General features: G+C 40.1%; 1 protein-coding gene across 1 annotated transcript in view; it reads left to right on the top strand.

Moving 5' to 3' along the window:
• Window positions 1-2,921: 2,921 nt before the first annotated feature.
• KCNG1 (potassium voltage-gated channel modifier subfamily G member 1) overlaps window positions 2,922-18,760 on the top strand; it is a 26,401-nt gene continuing 10,562 nt past the window's right edge. Inside the window, exon 1 of the mRNA XM_074210251.1 lies at window positions 2,922-3,066. The gene's annotated coding sequence lies outside the window, so the exon portion shown is untranslated. The remainder of the gene's footprint in view (window positions 3,067-18,760) is intronic.

Raw genomic sequence — 18,760 nt, 5'->3', positions numbered from 1 at the left:
AATGAAGCAAACTGAGGCAAACTTGTCCAGGGTCACACAGCTAGCAAGTGTCTGGGGCAGGATTTGAACTCAGATCTTCCTGACTCCAGGTTCAGTGCTCCATCCACTTCAACTCCTAGCTGCCCCTAAAGTAGTCTATGAAGATTAAGAATTCCACCCTTCTAGTTAATATCCTAGGATTGAAAACTTTTGGGGGAGGGAACTATAAGGTCCTAGGAATGTATTTGGTTCTGGAAAAGGAATATTTTTACAATAAATTTACTACATACTCTCAGTAATCATTACTGATTCATTTATTTGGTGCTTCACATTTCACAATAGGCTATGAGATAAATAGTACAAGTATTATTATATCCTTTACATTTGAGAAAACTGAGGCTCATTGAAGATAAGTGATCACTCAAAAATCATGAGCAGGAAACACACATTTGAAACCAGGTGAATTCAATGTTCATCTCATTATTCTATGTTCCATTTGCAGATAAAGTTGTGCTGGAGTAATAATCTGACTTACTAGAGATTGTCCCTAATCTCACAAAGATCCTAGAACTTTAGACCTAGAACATTCATTTTAGAAAGGAAGTCATTTAACTTCCTTGAGTGTTAGTTTCTTCACTCATAAAAGAAGGTGATTGGACAAGATGGTCTATTTAAAGTCTGTCACAACTTGGAATCTATGTCCTCTTGACCAAAGACTATCAAGAATGGAATGGATAAGTATTACTTAATTCAACCCTTTCATTTTACTGATAAAGAAACTAAATCCCTAATAAGTGAGATGACTTGATCAAAGTCACACAGAAAATGAATGACTTTATTTTGTGTAGATATAAAAAGAAACTCTTGGCTGCTGAAAAACCTTTCTTTCCAGGTTCTCCAATAAATGCAAAGACACAATGCCAAGCATGATTTTTTTTAAGAATTTTTCCTTATTTTTTTCTGTTTTTACTTTTTGAGCAAGGTGGGGAGGGGAGAATAAGGGAAGGAAGGAGAAAGGATAAAGGATGAAGGAAGGGAAGATGAAAATGATAGGTGGGGAAGAAGAGAGGAATGGCAGGAAGGAGGAGAAAATAGTAAGGTATAAAGGGGGAAAGGGAATGAGAGAAAATGGCAGGAGAAGGGAGGAAGAAAATAAGGGAGGAAGGGAGAGAAGAAGGAAGAAAAAAGGAATGAGGAAGACAAAGGAAGGACAAAAGGAGAAAAGAGGAAGGAGGAAGAAAAGGGGATAGAAACAGAAAATAAAGTAGAAGGATAATAAAGGTAGGATTATGAAGAATGGGGTAAGGGAAAGGGGAGATAAAAGAAAGGAGGGGAGGTAGCAGAAGAAGAAGTGAAGGAGATAATAGGAGAAGGATAGAGGGAAAATAGGGAGAAAGAGAATTTGAATGAGAAAGGAAGAGTAGAGGAAATAAAAGAGAAAGGAGGGAATCTGTAGGGAAAGAGGAGAGGCAAATGTAGATAGGAGGTAGAGGAGAGTAATGGAGGAAAAGGATTAGAAATGATGAGAATAAAAGGGGAGGAAAGGTAAAAGAGAGGAAGAGAAAGAAGGTAGAAAGGAAGAGGAAGGGAAAGAGTGGAGGGTGGAGGAGGAATGAGAGAGGATGAGTCAAGAAAGGAAGGAAGGAAAAGGGAAGAAAAGAAAGACTGGGAAGGATGGAAGACTTGAAGTGGAGGGAAGAAGGCAAGATAGGAAGAAAGAGTGGGGGAAGGAGAAGAAAGAGGAGGCAGAAGGAAGAGGGGGGAAGGGAAAGATCAGGAACAAAGAAGAGGGAGGGGAGAAGAGAAGGGAAAGGAGGAGAATGTTAAAATGTCTAGAAAAGGGTGAAGAGACTGAGAAAAGGCTAAGCAGAAGATGGGGTAAGGCAAAGGAACCGAGAAGAAGGAAAGAAAGAAAGAAAGAAAGAAAGAAAGAAAGAAAGAAAGAAAGAAAGAAAGAAAGAAAGAAAGAAAGAAAGAAAGAAAGAAAGGAAGGAAGGAAGGAAGGAAGGAAGGAAGGAAGGAAGAGAAAGAAAGAAAGAAAGAAAGAAAGAAAGAAAGAAAGAAAGAAAGAAAGAAAGAAAGAAAGAAAGAAAGAAAGAAGAGGAGGCGAGAGGAGGAAGGGCGAAAAAAGATGGGTGGAAGGATAAAGAAGAGGGAAAGCTGAGAAGGTGGTAGAGGAGAAGAAGGAGGGAGGTGAAGAGGGAGGAGAAAAGAGAGGCGGAGGAGAGATGGGGAGGGAAGGAGGGGCAACACACACCCTTCAGGTGGCCCTGTGATGTCTCACCTCCCCAGCGCCCAGCTCCAGCTGGTTCTCTGCGGGGTCGGCGGAGAGAAGCCGGGGAAGCGCTGATCCTCAGGCTCCTACCGAGTCCCAGCACTCACCGGCTGGGCTCCTCACCCCTAACAACTTGCCACTGAGCGGCGGCGGCGGCGGCGGCGGCAGCGGCTCCTAGGCTGAGCCGGCGGCTGCGACCAAAGCAACAGTTTCCAGGGGAGACCTGCTCGGGACTGGGACAGGGACCGCGCCTGGAGCCGCGCTCCGGCCAATCATCTGGGAAGCAATCCCGCTGGCTTGGAGGGCTCCGGGCCGCCGGGGTCAGTGCCACAGGCCGGGAGCTGGGAGCCGAGAGCCCCGAGCTGGCTAGGGAGCGGGTGGGTCTGCGTGCCCACGCGCACCCCGCACTGCCCGGGGAGGGGCGGCTGGGACGCTTGCCAGGAGCCCACGCAGGTGTGAGCACGTGCTGGGAGGGCTGAAGCAGCCCGGCTCCCCCGGAGCAGGACAAGCCCTGGTCCTGGGCGCTGCCCCCGAAACCCTCCCTCCTCCCTCCCTCTTCTCCCCGCCCCCCACCCCAGCCTGCTTCCACGCCTGGAGCTGCGGTCCCCTCCCAGAGCAGTGCAGAGCAGAGCCGGGAGCGGAGCAGAACCGAGCGGGGCGAGGCGAGCCGAGCAGGGCAGGGGCACCCGCTGCCTCCCGGAGACCACGCCCGCCTTGGCTGGAGCCTCTCCGGGAAGAAGCTGGGAGCCCTCCTATTCACCTCCTCCTTCTTTCTCCCGTGCCCAACATAAACCCGGAAACTTTTCCCGCCGGTAAGAGGCTCTTCCCAAGACTGGGGGGGGGGGGGGGGGGGGCACAAGGAGGATGGTCCGGGCGTCTGCCCCGGGTCTCCCCAGTCCTCACATCTGGCCTTCTGGACCGTAATCTCACAATACCCGGTGCCCGGCTTCAAAATCATTTAGAACTTGGCACTGGAGGGTTGGGGTGGGGGTGGGAAAACCCCAGGTTTGGTGATACCACCACCACCAACTCCGCCAAGCGTCTGTACTTGGAGGCAACAGAGGCTGCGGTGTTCACAGGTTCAAGAGTGGCCACAGAGAGAAAGAAACGTAAGATTTGAACTTTGAGCGGGTGACCAGCTGCTCCGCTCCGGGCTTCTCCATCTCAGGTGGCAAAGCTGTCAGCCTGTCCAGAGGTATTCACCTTGGTGCACATTTATTGATGAATCCTTCCCTTTCAAGGTTGTTTTCCCTTGCCTTTTTACAGGTGACCCTGGGGTTAGCCATCTTTCCTCTCTTTATTACCCCCCCTGGTGCTAATATTTGAGTTTCTGCAAAAATGATCTCTCCTCCTTTCTGTCGTTTGGATTTAACTTGGCTGTTGTGTTTTTAAGCCGACGTCCTTGTGTGTCTATCTTCTGGGTAAAACGGGGTGTTTCCATCGAGACTTCCGGAAAAAAAAAAGGCAAACTTACTCCCCCGATCTTAAGAGAGCCCTTCCTCCTAGGTGTTTAATCCCCCCCCCCCCCCCGAAAATGGCAAGGCAACCATCCTCATGGGGAAGAGGTGCGTCCGCAGAACGCCGTGGAGCTGACTTGGTTTGCTAGAGGCTACTTTGGGAAACTAAGAATCGAAGATTGTTGGTGCTGGAAGGGACCTTCGAGCCTAAAATGTCAGAGCTAGAAGGGACCTTAAAGCAAAAGATATTAGGGCTCAAATGGATCTAGGGATCACCTAGTTAAACTCCTTATTTTACCGATTAGGAGACTGGGACTAGAGAAGGGAGGGGAGTTGTCCAGGCTAGGGCTCCCCTGAAGAATGAATCTGCCCCCGGGGAGAGCCTAGTTTGTAGAATAAGGAAAAGATGTCGTTGTTAGCATAGTTATTGTAGAAGAGGTCAGCAATGGAATAACAAGAAGTCACCCCGATAATAACTCTTGCCAGAGATTTCTCAGTTCAGACTAGTCCTGTTCCGGAAAAATGGTCGTTTGTAAGAACGGTTTTGAGGGCAGCCTCACTTCGGTGTGAGGAAGGCGTGGGCAACTGTTAGGCACTTGTCAAGTCTGCAGATCTGGACAAATGTTTATGAATTAAAGACTTTCATCCTCTCCTAAATGAATGGATTTTTAAATCTGCTTTAGACTATCTTGTTTTAGTCCCATTCACCCCCTAAAAAATTCTTTGCATTTTGTAAATGCATATCATATGCAATTAACTTCTCTGGTTATGTGTTTTGCTCCTAGGAAATTATAGGCTCTTTGTAGGTAATAGCTGTTTTCATTTTCTTCCTCTATACTATCTCCAGAGCCTAACACAACATATAGGTGCTCACAATGTGCTTATTGAATGAAAATGCTTATTTGAAGGCCTTGGTGAAAAAAAAATCTGAAAAGACTTTCATGATATAAATTGAATACTAATGCATGGAGTATAATAGAAAGAATATTGAAGTGAAAATTCACAAGGATTATAGTACTATAGGTCTGACATTGACTCTCTATAACCTTAGACACTCCCTCTTCTGAACAGAGAGTTGGACTAGATAACTCAAAGTCTCTTTGAATTCTTTAGTCTTTGGATGTGTGTTCAATGTCATATGAAAGATTTAAATATGATGAACAACTATGGTGTGAATTTGGGACTTTCCCTTGTGGAAAACCCAAGTTTAAAAAACTGTTGTTGTTTCCCTGAGTTAATCCATAAAGACAGGTGACACTGAAGAGAAAAGGTGGGAGAAAGGAGAGTGATCTTAAGAGATGTAGGAAAAGAATAAGCCTTGATCTAATGTGCATCCCCTTATTACATGAGGAAAATCAGATAGATTGGAAAAAGGTTTACTATTAAGAGATAATCTACAAGTCAAGATAGCACACTCTTTAAGTAAGATTCAACTTGAATAACTTTAGAGTAGTTGGGGAGGAAGGATTTAATACTTAAAGACACGCTGTCTATAGAATTCAATTAAACAACAAACAAGCAAACTATCTGTTATATTTGAGGCTCTGTGTTCACTGGGAAGAAAAAAAAATGAAACCTTGACCTCAAGTAACTTATGTTCTGCTAGGGATAAAACTGGTATAGAGAGAAGTAAATACAGAGTGACTTGAATCAATAAAGTCACCACAAATATTTATCAATCACTTAACTTTGTTCGGGGCACTGTTCTAAGTCCTCTGATATTTAGACTACAGTGAAATAGGTCTTGCCTTCAGGAGCTTACATTCTAACAATAAGAGAGGGACAGAAGAGTTTCATTTAGAGTGGAAGGAGGGAATTGGAAAAAGATGGTATATGAACAAAGACCTGAAGAAAGAAAAATTCAAAAGGTAAAGATAAGAGAGAAAGATTCCAGGCTTTTACATATATGTACTAAAAATTAGAACTTCAGAATTCAGGGAGCTGATAATAATAGCTAGGACTTATATATTATGTGAAAGTATGCAAAGTACTTTACATTATCTCTTTTCACCCTCAATTATTTTACAGATGAGGAAACTGAGACATATGGAGGTTACATGACTTACCCAGAATCAGACTGCTAAGTGTCTGAGGCTAAATTTGAACTCAGGTCTTCCTATCTCCTGACCCTATTCTCTATTCATTATGCTACTTGGCTGATATTCCTTCATGAAGACTATCACAGGTTCTTTTCGATCCCACATTCCTGCATTCCCATTCCCACAGCAACTAGGGAATATTCCTCAAAAAAAAAGAAAGAAAAGTTGCTTTATGTTCATTTTGTTTATATTCTGATTGTGCCTATATATGTATGTATGTGTTATCTCCTCTCTAAGACAATAAACCCCATGAGGACAGGGACTCTTCTTTGATTACCAACAGCTTGCGCAATGCCTCTTATACTTATTCATGCTTATTGATTAATTCATTTAGAGCATAGTGTACATGAAAGGAAGTAATATAAAATGCCTGGAAGGGTGGACTGTAGTATAGAGGACTTCATCATAGAGGTAATAGGCAGTTATTGAAAGTGATATATGGCTACCACTTAAAATTCCCCACCCAGAGGGTTTGTATTAAAAGGCTAAGAAAGACAATAAGTATATGTAAAGGACCAAAGAGGAAATGTAAGAAGGGATCACTGAAACAGGGTTGGATAGAAAGGAAAGGATTTAACCTTCTGATCTCCACAAAACATGTTGATCTCTTCCCTTTTACACATCCCCAGATTCATATCTCCATTCTAGACACCATTCACAAAAAAAAAAAGCTATATATGAAAACCTGTGACCTTGGACAAGTCACTCAATGCCTTTGAGCCTCAATTTCCACTTTTGTAAAAGAAGGATAATAATACTCTACCTGCCTCCCAGGGTTCTTGTGAGGAAATCAGTTTGTAAACTGTAATGTACCATTTCATTGTGAGTTCTTGCCATCCTACATTTCCTAGAGCTCACAAACGTTTGTCTAGGAACTGAACTTTATATAAGTTACATGGGATTCTTTCCCCAGAGATAGGAAATGCATGACAGAAAAGTCCCAATTTAAAAGATAAAGCTACTATATACACCTCTTTCAACATATTTTTAACATCTGTGATTTCACTGTTGTTGGAACACCCTCCTTTGACCATGCCTTTGAAGACAATCTTCATGTCTTTCTGTGGCTGAAAAACAGCATTTCCCTGACCAGTCTTCTGGTGATAAGTCACTCTGCTCCTATTGAAACTTCTCTGTAGGCAAGAGAACCAAGACTGGGTTTTGTACCCTGAACCTTTTCTAGCTTGGTATTTTTGTTGTTGAGTTGTGTCTGACTCTCTGTTGACTCCATTTGGAGTTTTTGTGGCAAAGATACTGGAGTAGTTTGCCATTTCTTTCTCCAGTTCACTTTATAGATGAGGAAACTGAGCAAACTGGGTTAAGTGACTTGCCCATGGTCAAACACTAGCTTGTCTGAGGCCAGATTTGAATCTGGGAAGATAAGTCTTCCTAACTTCAGACCTGGTACTCTACCCACTGCCCCACCAACCTGCCCCACTTCTAACTTGAGAGGAGCCACTAGAATTTGTGCTTTGCCAGAAGATAATGTAGGATCACACAGTGCAGAGTCTGAAAGGACCTCATAGAATAGCCAGTCTAGCCCCCTCTTGACAGATGAGGCCCAGAGCAGGAAAATCACTTACCTAAAGAAATTCGACTTAACAAATATCAAAAGTTAGGACTCAAACTCTGACTTTTGACTCCAAATCCAATGTTTGTTCTACTACCTCATGCTGCCTCTCTTCTGTGCCATATTAAAGTGCCAAATAGTGTTTTAGCTCACATTTCTGTGGTGTTTTATAATTTACCAAATGCTTGCTATACCCAAAACAACAACAAACAAACAAAACCCCACAGCCCTTAAGTAGTGTAAGGATTATTACATCTGACAGATGAAGAAACTAAGAACAAGAAACTTGCTCAAGGTCTCCCAGCTAGAAAATATAAGAATTAGCATTTGAAAAGAGTTTTCCCAACTCAACTAGACCAGTGGAGAGAGCACCCAGACTGAAGTCAAGAAGACCCATCTTCCTGAGTTCTAATCCAGTCTGGGACACTGACTGACTGACTCTGGGCAAGTCACTTAAGCCTGTTTGACTTAGTTTCCTGATCTGTAAAATAAGGAAATGGAAAAGGAAATGACAAACCATACCAGTATCTTTTCCAAGAAAAATTAAATTGAAGGAGGCGGCTAGGTGGCATAGTGGATAAAGCACTGGCCCTGGAGTCAGGCGAACCTGGGTTCAAATCTGGTCTCAGACACTTAATAATTACCTAGCTGTGTGGCCTTGGGCAAGCCGCTTAACCCCTTTTGCCTTGCAAAAACTTAAAAAAAAAACTAAAGTCAGACACAAGTGTACAAATCCTGACTCAAAACCTAATGATAATTTCTATCACATCACACATTGAGGGAAAAAGACAATTTTTAAAAAAAAGATGAACTTTTAATTTCTTCAAAAAATATTTCATTTGAATGGTGACACATAACAGGTAGTCATTCTCCACTTAATTTTGCTATTTTTAGGCAATACATTTAGTTTCTCTGTGCCTTGTTTTCCTCTTCTATAAGTCAAATGATGATTATAATAGACAAACTGATGTGGGGCCCAAGATAAAATAATCTCATAAGATTCAAAGTATTATATAAATGTGAGCTTTTGTTATAAATCCATTCATACACATAAAAACACTCTTCCTTGTCTTCCTCCCACCTTCACAGATTTGTCATTTTAAATTTTAAACAGTTGGAGAATGGTTAAATTAGTGACAACAAGAGAAAGGAATGACCTTTTGGTGAGAAAGGTAGGCACCCCATTTGAGAATTTTTGGCAAATATTGTTTCTCAGCCTAGATGTGACTATCTTTGAAAAGAGGGCCATTTCATCAAATGTGGAGTAAAGATGGAATGATACAGATCTGATCCCCCACTTCTTTGATGTGGCTTCCTGTTCCCTTAGATGTTCAGTTGTTTGAGTCATGTCTGACTCTTTGTGACCCAATTTCAGGGTTTTCTTGTCAGAGATACTGGAGTGGTTTGCCATTTCCTGCTCTAGTTCATTTTATAGATGAGGAAACTAAGGCAAACAATGACTTACCCAGGATCATAAGTAAGTATGTGATGCTGGATTTCAATTCATGAAGATGAGTGTTCCTAACTATAAACCTATCCATATATAAACCCAACTATAAACTCTATCCATTATGCCACATAGCTTCCCTGGACTACCCACAAGAACTAGATTAGAGAGGAGTACTATCATAGCTTGTCTGTATCTCTAAGGATGTTTTTATCAGAATGGATTTGTTGTGTTCAAATGCCAGCATTGAGCTGGGGGCAACAGCACCCAAAAAACCTCACTTCTTTCTATCTGATCCAAAACTGGATTCTTTTCTTGTGTGTTCTTTAAAAAGCAATACCTTCATTCATTTATCCCAGACCCCATTTTGTAAAATTAATATCTTGGCTTTCATAGATTGACATGTAGGAGTCTGTAAAGAAAGACTAGAATAGTCAAACTGCCTATTTTTCACTTCAGAAAGTAAAAGACAATGAGAAGAAGGCATAAAATCAGAATCATAGACTTGGAAAGGTCCTCGGGGCTCAACCTTTTCATTTTCCTAAACTAAGGCTTAAACAAGTCAAGTGATTTGTCCAAGGAATCATACTTCATAGAGAGATTTAAACTCAAGGCTCCTGATTAGGGCCAGTGTTTTTTTTTTTTTTTTTTTTTGCATTGTATCATGCTGCCCATACCTTTGACCCAAGGGCCTAGATAACAATGTTATCAGTATTGACTCATATTCCCTTGTGTTGGAAGAAGAAATCAGATAGACTGCCAATTAAGTTTGGTACCATAAAACCTCGAAGTAGAAATGGAAAGATAATGAAATACAAATCAATAAACATGTATTATTAAGACTATTCCACATGAAGAGCAATGTATAGGTCCAAAAACAAACAAACAAAAAAAATCCCTGCCCTAAAGGAGCTTATATTCTACTCTGGGGACACCCAGTATACAGAGATAAGTAAATACAAATTATTTACAAAGTAGTAGGTAAGCTGTACTAATTAGAGGGATCAATCAAGGCCTAATATAGGTGAGGGTCTTTGAGTTGAACAAGGAAGGTTTTCAGAAAACCTGAGTCTTATAGGAAGCTAGAGATTCCAAGAATCTGTGGAGAATAGGAGAGTAATGTGGGCATGAGGGAAATGCAGCCCATGCAAAGATACAGCAGTGAGAGCTGGAATGGATTGATAGAGGAAATGGTAAATAAGTTAATTTGTTGGAATAGAAATTATATTGGGGAGTGAGAGAGGAGTAATGTAAAATCAGCCAAGAATAGTATGTTGAAACCAGATTATGAAGAAACTAGGGAGCCACTAAACTTATTGAAGGGAGACTGATGGGGGTGGGGGGAGGGGAGGAGAAATGTGGCAGACCTGTGCTTTACGAATGTCAGTTTTGCAGTAGTGTGGAAGACAGATTGAAGAGGAAAGAGATTTAGGGGCATGGGGATCAGAAGCTATTGCAGTAGACCAGAAAATAGATAAGGTCTTCAAAAAAAGGGTAGTAGCCATTTGAGTAGAGAGATAGAGTGAATGAGAGAGATTCTGTAGAGGTAGAAACAGGTCAGCCAATTGAATATAGAGGGTGAGGAAGAAAGAAGAGCTGAGACCCCAAGATTATAAACTTGGGTGACTAGAATGATAAGGGTACCCTCAATAGAAATAAGAGAGGTAGGAAGGTGGGATAGGGGAAAAGAGTTCCACTGTGGACAAACCGAGTTTGAGTTGCCTCTGGGATGTACAGGTAGAGGTGTTCAGCAAACAGTTGGTGACAAGTGACTAGAATTTAGGAGAGGTACAAGTCACCTGCCAATGATAACTGAGCTTACCAAGAGAAAGAGAATGTGGAATGAGGCAAGGACCTAAGATAGAGCTCTGATATAGAAGGGGCAAAACTTGGATAGACATCCAGAAAAAGATTGAAAGGCTGTTAGGCAGGAAAGGAAGCGGGAGAAAGCCAGGTCACTAAAAACTAGGGAGGTTAAAGAATCCAGAGAGTTTTAGCTGGCACTATATAATTCTATGGGTCACTTGCTAGGCATCTTGCATGGCGTGTGTGTGTGTGCACGTGCGTGCACACACACACACACACACACACACACACACAGAGTTTGTGTCTTTTTCTTTTTCTCCCTTTCCCTCCCCTCTTCTCTCTCACTTTCTTTTGTTTCTTTGTCTCATTTCTGTCTTCTCTCTCTCTGTCTTCTTTCTCCCTTTCTTCTTCTTGTGCTTCTGTCTCTATGTCCCACATATACACCCCCACCCCTACATACACACACACACACAAAGACACATACACACACACAATCACTCAAAAGGAATTAAGGACAATGTACTAATTTGGAACCCCCTTGGCAGGGAGAAGAAAGAAACAAATCAAAGGAGCTGAAATGTTTTAATATTTTTCTGTTAGAAAGTTTCTTCAGTTTGTCAAATTAACAGATTGAGGGTTAATTAATAAATTAATAGAATGTAGAATATCAGAGCTGGAAATGACATTAAGCATAGGATATCAGAACATGGAAGGGATTTTAGCACATAGAATCTGAGAGCTAGAAAGAATCTTAGAACATAAAAGGTTAAAAGCTAAAACAGACCTTCATAATCAAATTATCCAACCCATTCATTTTATAAATAAGGAAATTAAGACCTAGGAATATTAAATAACCTCACCAAGGTTATATAGTTGGTTTATGGGAGAGCTAGGAACCCAGGCCCAGATTTTCAATATAGTAATTTAACAACAGCTGGGACTTACTATCTTCCAAACCTGTGTTTATAACCACAATAACCAAATTTAAAGATCCATGTTGAACTAAAATTAATGCTTTTTAACCTGTCGGAACATTTGAACTAAAGTTAATGCTTTTTAACCTGTCTGAACATTTGAAAATCAATTAAAATGACTAAGAAGTTATACAAACAGCTGTTAACTTCTTGGGTGCTACTTAAGGGAGTTGTATGGTTTTTCCTCAAAGTTATATTATGAGGACATTCTCCTTTCAGTCTGTTGCACTATCTGCAGTGTTAGTAGGAGTTCACTAATAAACTTTAAATGTGTCATTGAGACATGGATGTGACTCCACTCTTTAAAGACTACTAGGAATGTGCAAACTCTGGCAGATCCTACCAAGTTGTAAAGGTTTCAAATACAGACCCATATTAGGTTGCCTGTCTCTTGTCCAAAAATCAGTCTAGCCTAGTTCCAAAAGACTCATCACTGTACTAAGTGGAGAGATAAATTTTTCTTGTTGTTCAGTCATTTCAGTCATGAACAACTCTTCACAACCCCATTTGGAGTTTTCTTGGCAAAGATGCTAGAATGATTTGCCATTTCTATCTCCAGTTCATTTTACAAATGAGGAAATTCGGGTAAACTGGGTTAAGTGACTTGCCCAAAGTCACACATCAGGTCAGATTTGAATTCAGGTCTTGGACCCCAGCAATTTTCAAAGACAGTCCATTGATAATGGTGACAAATAGAAGGATGTAAGCATCTCCAGAAGACTACAAGGTCTTAAATATCAGGTAATTTAGAAAAATATGTATCTTTGCATCCCTAGTTCTTGACTTCAGGAACTGATTTGGTGTTTAGTTGTTATAGGGAAACTCTCAGATGAAGAAATTTCTACTCAAGTAAGTTGACACCTTCTCCATAATACATAAGCTTAAGAGTTGCTAAGGGCTTTGAGAAGTTGAGTGACTTGTCCAAGGTCACAGTCAGCATGTCTTAGAGACAGAACTTGAACTTGAGTCTTTCTGACTCCAAGTCAATTCTGCCTCCTATATATTATCATATAGCAGGTACTTTTAAAATATTTATTGGTTTGGATTAAATGAATCCTCCTTGTTGAAGAGATTGTCTATCCTGATGAAATCATAGTTGTCCAGCATAAGAAAATCCCACTAAGTTGAAGTTTGATTTTTCTTCAGTAAATACTTCATTAGGATGACTTGGTGGCTCAGCAGATAGGGTCTGGAATCAGAAAGACCTGAGTTCAAGTTTGAGCTCAGTCATTTACTAGCTGTGTGACCTTGGGCAAGTTACCCTGCTTACCTCAGTTTCCTCATCTGTAAAGTAAACTGGAGAAACCACTGGCAAACCACTCTAGTATTTTTGCCAAGGAAACCCCATACATAGCATACCTCATACATAACATCATGAGGAAATAAGGTGAGCCCTGAAGTATATGGAGAACACTCCTCCAATAGAGTTTCCCAAAGAGTTGACTCCTCCCAGTCAGACATTGCAGGAACCTAAAAACTACACCCTCAAGATAGGAAGCATTTTCAAGGCATGGTGGGTCCCAGTAGTCATGATAAGCCTTCCAGGGAAAAATGAAAAGGTATCATTTGCTGCTGTGTGTGTTCCATGGCATCTGCCAAGCCTGAAAAACAGGGATTCAGCTCTCACTAACTCTTGGAACCCCACAGCTAGGGTCAAAGTGGAGCAGAGTATACTCAAGGACATTTCATCACCAATCCACCAGCAGTTCTCTCTCAGTCACAAATCCCTACCCAATCTCTCAAGGATCAACTCTTTCTGGCATGTTCAAGTTGACACTAAGAGGACTTGGATTGACTGTTCACTCGTAAATTATTTTAAAGTTGATTGTGAGGGGGCGGCTAGGTGGCACAGTGGATAAAGCACCGGCCCTGGAGTCAGGAGTACCTGGGTTCAAATCCGGTCTCAGACACTTAATAATTACCTAGCTGTGTGGCCTTGGGCAAGCCACTTAACTCTGTTTGCCCTGCAAAAAAAAAAAAACAAACCTAAAAAAAAATAAAGTTGATTGTGGAAGGTGGAAGATAGAAGTGACATAAAGATGATTTTCTCAGGGCAAAAGGTAGAATAACAGGATAATACAATTGTTCTTGGATCAGAGAGACGTAGCCCTATTTGAGAGTTGAAGGCCATTTTATTCTGGAATCATAGACCATCTCCTAATTATGCATGTCACTACTTACATGTGGTCAAAAAAGAAATTGGTTTATCCTCAGAGACAACTTTAAATTGGGAAGTGGGGTGGGATGGGGAAGTATGAACGGGAGGGAGAGGGAGGAAGTAGCCTTTGTCACACAAAGGCAGTACAAATATGATTACCCCAATTTTAAAGTAGAACAAACAGTTTCATTAAAGTGACTTGTTTGGTCAAATAATTAGTAAAAACTGAAATCCATATCTTCTGACTAAGTCCAGCACTGTTTCCAAAACAGACTTTTTTTCTATCCTGACCCAAGTCTCACAAACTTCTATAAGTAGCACTTTGGCTCCACAGTCTCCACCCTGCAATAATCCCAGTGCATCACTCTGATTAGTAACCCATAACCTCTCTTCTTTCCAAATCAATACAAATGCTTAATCCCACCCTTAATATTTTGTCACCTTCTAAAATAATGCTGTTACCTTCAACTTCTTCCCAGAAAGAAGTCTACCTTGACCAATCATCACTTCCCAAATTAGATTCAGATATCTAACTCTCTTGACCAAACTTTACCTTTATCCAGCCCCACCCTTACCTGTCTCTCATCCATTCCTGCCCTCCACACCTTCCCTAATTCCTAAAGATAACACACCCATAATCTTGACTTCATCCTATCCCTAATCTCTCTTTCACTTTTATAAGCGAGATCTAACTTCATCAAAAGCCTAAGAACAGATACTTTAGGGACCTTATTAAGATTGGTACTTTAGTGATAACTAAGAAGAGATTTTGTTCTTGGTATCAGGCTAGGTTGAAATAGCTATTTGCTGTTTAGGAACCTTTTAATTCTGATACAAGAGAACTGGCATTGAAAATAATGAGTTTTTCTAGTTAAACTTCATTTCAGAGATGAAATAAAATCTAATTCCCACACAGATACATTGGAAATCAAGTTGAATTGTGAAATAAAAAAAATAGTGCCCCAACCTCATTTAGCAAATTACAATCTTTCACCATCTCTAGGGAGCCTTGTGCTGGAAGACTGGGGTATAAAATATGTATCATTCATTGGTGAGCCGGTGGTGGCCCAGGAAGGAGCATGACTTTTTTTCCATATTAAATTGTCTGCTGAGACAGGGTAACTTTTCAGAGAGGATGACAGTGCTCTAATTCATGACAGGGATGCAACTGTGATGGAAAGAAATGGGAAATATCTAATTGGGGAAACCATATGCTGGAAGGAAAACCAGAGGGGTTGAAGCAATGTGAGACTGAGAAGGAGAGGTGATTACCATTCTGTTTCCTAAGAGTTCTTCTGATTGTAAAGCCAGGACAATGTTCAATTGCTTCCGTCACTGTCATTAACAAAAATGGCATTCTTCTCCATTCTGTAATAGATCTGAAAAGAAAGCAATGCTGATGTGAAATGCATAGAAAGTGATTGTCCTCACACTTTCCCCATAAAATCCTGCTAGTGTCACCAAAGTTCTGGTTACCATTTTTATCTGAAGTTAAAAAACATTTGTTGGAAAGTCAATATTCATAGAATCACAAGATCATAAATCTAGAGCTGGAAGAATTTTAGAAGCCATTTAGTTCAACTTCCTGATGTTACCAATAAGAAAACTGAAGCACAGGAAAAAAGGAAGTGAATTGCCCAAGGTCACACAGGTAGTAAACATCAGAGCTGGGATCTGAATCAATTTTCAGTTCTGTTACAAATATAATCATCTTTTTTATCTCAATAATCTTTTATTTTAATTATTATCATTTCGATCTTCAGAATTTCAATTTTCTTTTTTTAATATAAATTTATTTATTTTTTCTGACTACATGTAAAGATAGTTTTGAACTTTCATTTTTTTTAGGGTTTTTTTTTTTGCAAGGCAAATGGGGTTAAGTGGCTTGCCCAAGGCTACACAGCTAGGCAATTATTAAGTGTCTGAGACCAGATTTGAACCCAGGTACTCCTGACTCCAGGGCCAGTGCTTTATCCACTGCGCCACCTAGCCGCCCCTGAACTTTCATTTTTTATAGGATTTTGAGTTACACATTTTCCTCCTTCCCTCCCTTCTCTCCCCCCTCACCTTTACAATGAGTAATCTGATATAGGTTAGACATGTATAACTATGCAAAACATTTTCATATATAATCATCTTTTTAAAAGAAACAATCTGGAAAGGGGAGGGGAAAAAACTAAACATTTCTCAAGCTTCTCCTATGTATCAGGCAGTATGCTAAATGCTTTACAAATATTATCCCTATAAAAAGAGTTTGTTGTAGAATATAAAGTTTGAAAGAATTTTAGTGTACAACTTTTTGAACCAACTCATTCACAGAGGAGAACTAGAGGCCAAGAGAAGCTTGATGTCCATAGGTTTTACCAGTAGATACAAAACAGAAACTGAAGTTCATTGGCTTAAAATCTAATATTCTTTTTCATACTGGAAAATCCAGCTTTCACAAAAGGAAATTAATGGGGCAGCTAATCCATTTTTTAATGTGTTCACAATCATTTAAATAGGAAGTATCCCCTTTCACATGTAACATATCAGTGGATTCACACACAGCTTAGGTAACACAGTGAGGCATTCCTGCATTGAGCCTCTTTTCGATTCTTATTAAAGGGTACAAAAAGGATATAAAAGGTTTTGCATTTTTGTTCTTCCTCTATAAACTCACCCACCATCTGGGGTCTTTGGTTACCCTGAACAAATAAGTTTCCCTCCCAGTGATACCCGGACAAGGCATTCATAAGCCCTAAATAAAGTTTGAAAACTACATCCCCTTGTGTGTTTCTTTCACTAATTGACAGATTTGGGGCTAGAAGGGACCTTGTAAATTATATCATCCAACATACATTTTACAGGTATATCAATTCAGACCCAGGGAGTTTAAATATCATAGAGATAGTTAAATATCTGAGGCAAGATTTCAACTCAGGTCCTCTGATGCCAGAGTCAGGTCTCTCTTCATGCTACTAACAATGCTTCCACTGGATACCCAGAGGCTTCACTGAAATTCTTGCCATTTCATTTCTCCAAGACAATACCTGCCAGCCATGGAAATATAGGTTTCCTAGCATTAAAAATAAATGCATTTTTAAAACAAATAACAAAAGAGAGAGATAAATGGATAGGGCAGCTAGGTGACGTAGGATAGAATGCTGGGCCTGAAATCAAGAAGACACCTTTCTGAGTTCAAATCTAGCCTCAAACTAGCTGTGTGACCCTAGTCATGTCACTTAACTCCATTTGCCTCAGTTTCCTCATCTAGAAATTGAGCTACAGTAGAAAATGGCAAGTCACTCTGGTATCTGCCAAAAAACTCCAAATGGAGTCACAAAGAGTAAGACATGACTGAAATATTCAACAAATATATGGACAATCTGAATACTAAACTATACCTTTGAGAAATCCAAAGAACCAGAGGAAGACCCTGAAAATCTTCCCTTCTGTGGAGAACTCTGTAAATAAGTGTGGACTAAAACTGGATATGATGAGAAGGTGTGGCTGAAGCACACCTGCACAAGGGAATGAGCACTACAGATCACAGTGCCAATGAGATTCAAACAAGCCTGGTAAAAGTATCTTTGGCTGCATTTTCTTCTTCCTTCCCCTCCCCCTGGAAACTGGTACAGTGGAAAAAATACTGAAGGACCTGGAATTTGAGGGCTGGGCTCAAATGTCAACTCTGATACTATAGATATGAACTTGGTCAAGTCACTTTCTTTCCTTGGTCCTTAGATTTCTCATTCATAAAATCAGGAGGTTAGACATATGGTTCCTGTAGGCCCTTACAGTTCTCCAACTAAGATTCTAAGAACTAGACTATTTGAACTAAACTTAGAAACTCAGAAAGGGGTCTAAAGCAGGGGCCCTTAACCTAGAGATTAGATAGATAGATAGATAGATAGATAGATAGATAGATAGATTGATTGATTGATTGATTGATTGAAAGATAATCATTTCAATATAACTATTTTCCTTTTGTGATTATATGTATATAAAATTTTATACTTTTAAAAAATTATTCTGAGGAGTCCATGGGCTTCACTGGACTGATAATAAGGTCCAAGACATACAAAAAGATAAAAGCCTCTGCCAAATAGTTCTTCGGGTTCTAATGATTTATTTGGGTTCTTTTCATCTCATGGCACCATGTTCTAAGGTATTCTTCCAGATGTGCACTAAGGATCTCCCAATTAAAATATTGTATATACTTTATTATAAGATTTCTTCTAGCTCCCACATTTTTCCTTCTATATTCTAAAGTCCCTTCCAGCTCTCACATTCTTAAAGGTTTTTTTGTATTAGAATTTTGTGGTTCAAAGTCACATACAGTTGAATCTCCAAACAATCCTTGTAGTTGGACAAATGAAAGAATAATTGGATACATAAATAAAACTATCTTTCAAATCTTAGTGTTCCCCTTCACCAGTCTACAGTTCCACGGACCTTGCCTACTACCATTCTTCACACTCAATAACTAATCTCCCATCTCTGGCCTTTGTACAGGCTTTCTCCCATGTCTAAAGTGTGTAGTTTCTCTTCACCTTGGCCCTAATGGACTTCACAGCTCAGCTCAGGTACTATCTCCTGCAGTGAGCCAGGCACTTATTAAGTACAGGTACTATGTTTAGTGCTAAAGATATAAATACAAGCAAAGAAAACCTTTACATTCTAATTGGTGAAGATAATACAAAAAAAGAAGCGAGAGGTGGGGTAGAGACAGTGCCAAAGTTCAGAGTCAGAATCCAAGCCAGGATGACTGTGAAGGATGGAAGATGGCTGGCTCAGGGCCCTTCCTTAAAATGGAAGTTCTGGCAAGAACTTATCAATGGAGAAAAAGAAGCAACCACAAGGACAGAGGGATATTTTAGAAAGCCATAAGAATAAAGAGATGAAATCTTTTTAATTTTCTTTTTTTTAATGAATGAACTTAACTATCAAACATTTCAAAGTACAAAAAAAGAGGCATGTATGAACAATATTTCTGTTACATAAAATCTTTTT

This window comes from Macrotis lagotis, chromosome 1, assembly GCF_037893015.1.
Source record: "Macrotis lagotis isolate mMagLag1 chromosome 1, bilby.v1.9.chrom.fasta, whole genome shotgun sequence".
In the NCBI taxonomy this organism is placed as follows: Eukaryota; Metazoa; Chordata; class Mammalia; order Peramelemorphia; family Peramelidae; genus Macrotis; species Macrotis lagotis.
Note: the sequence above shows the minus strand (reverse complement) of the source record. Positions and strands in the feature narration are given on the sequence as shown.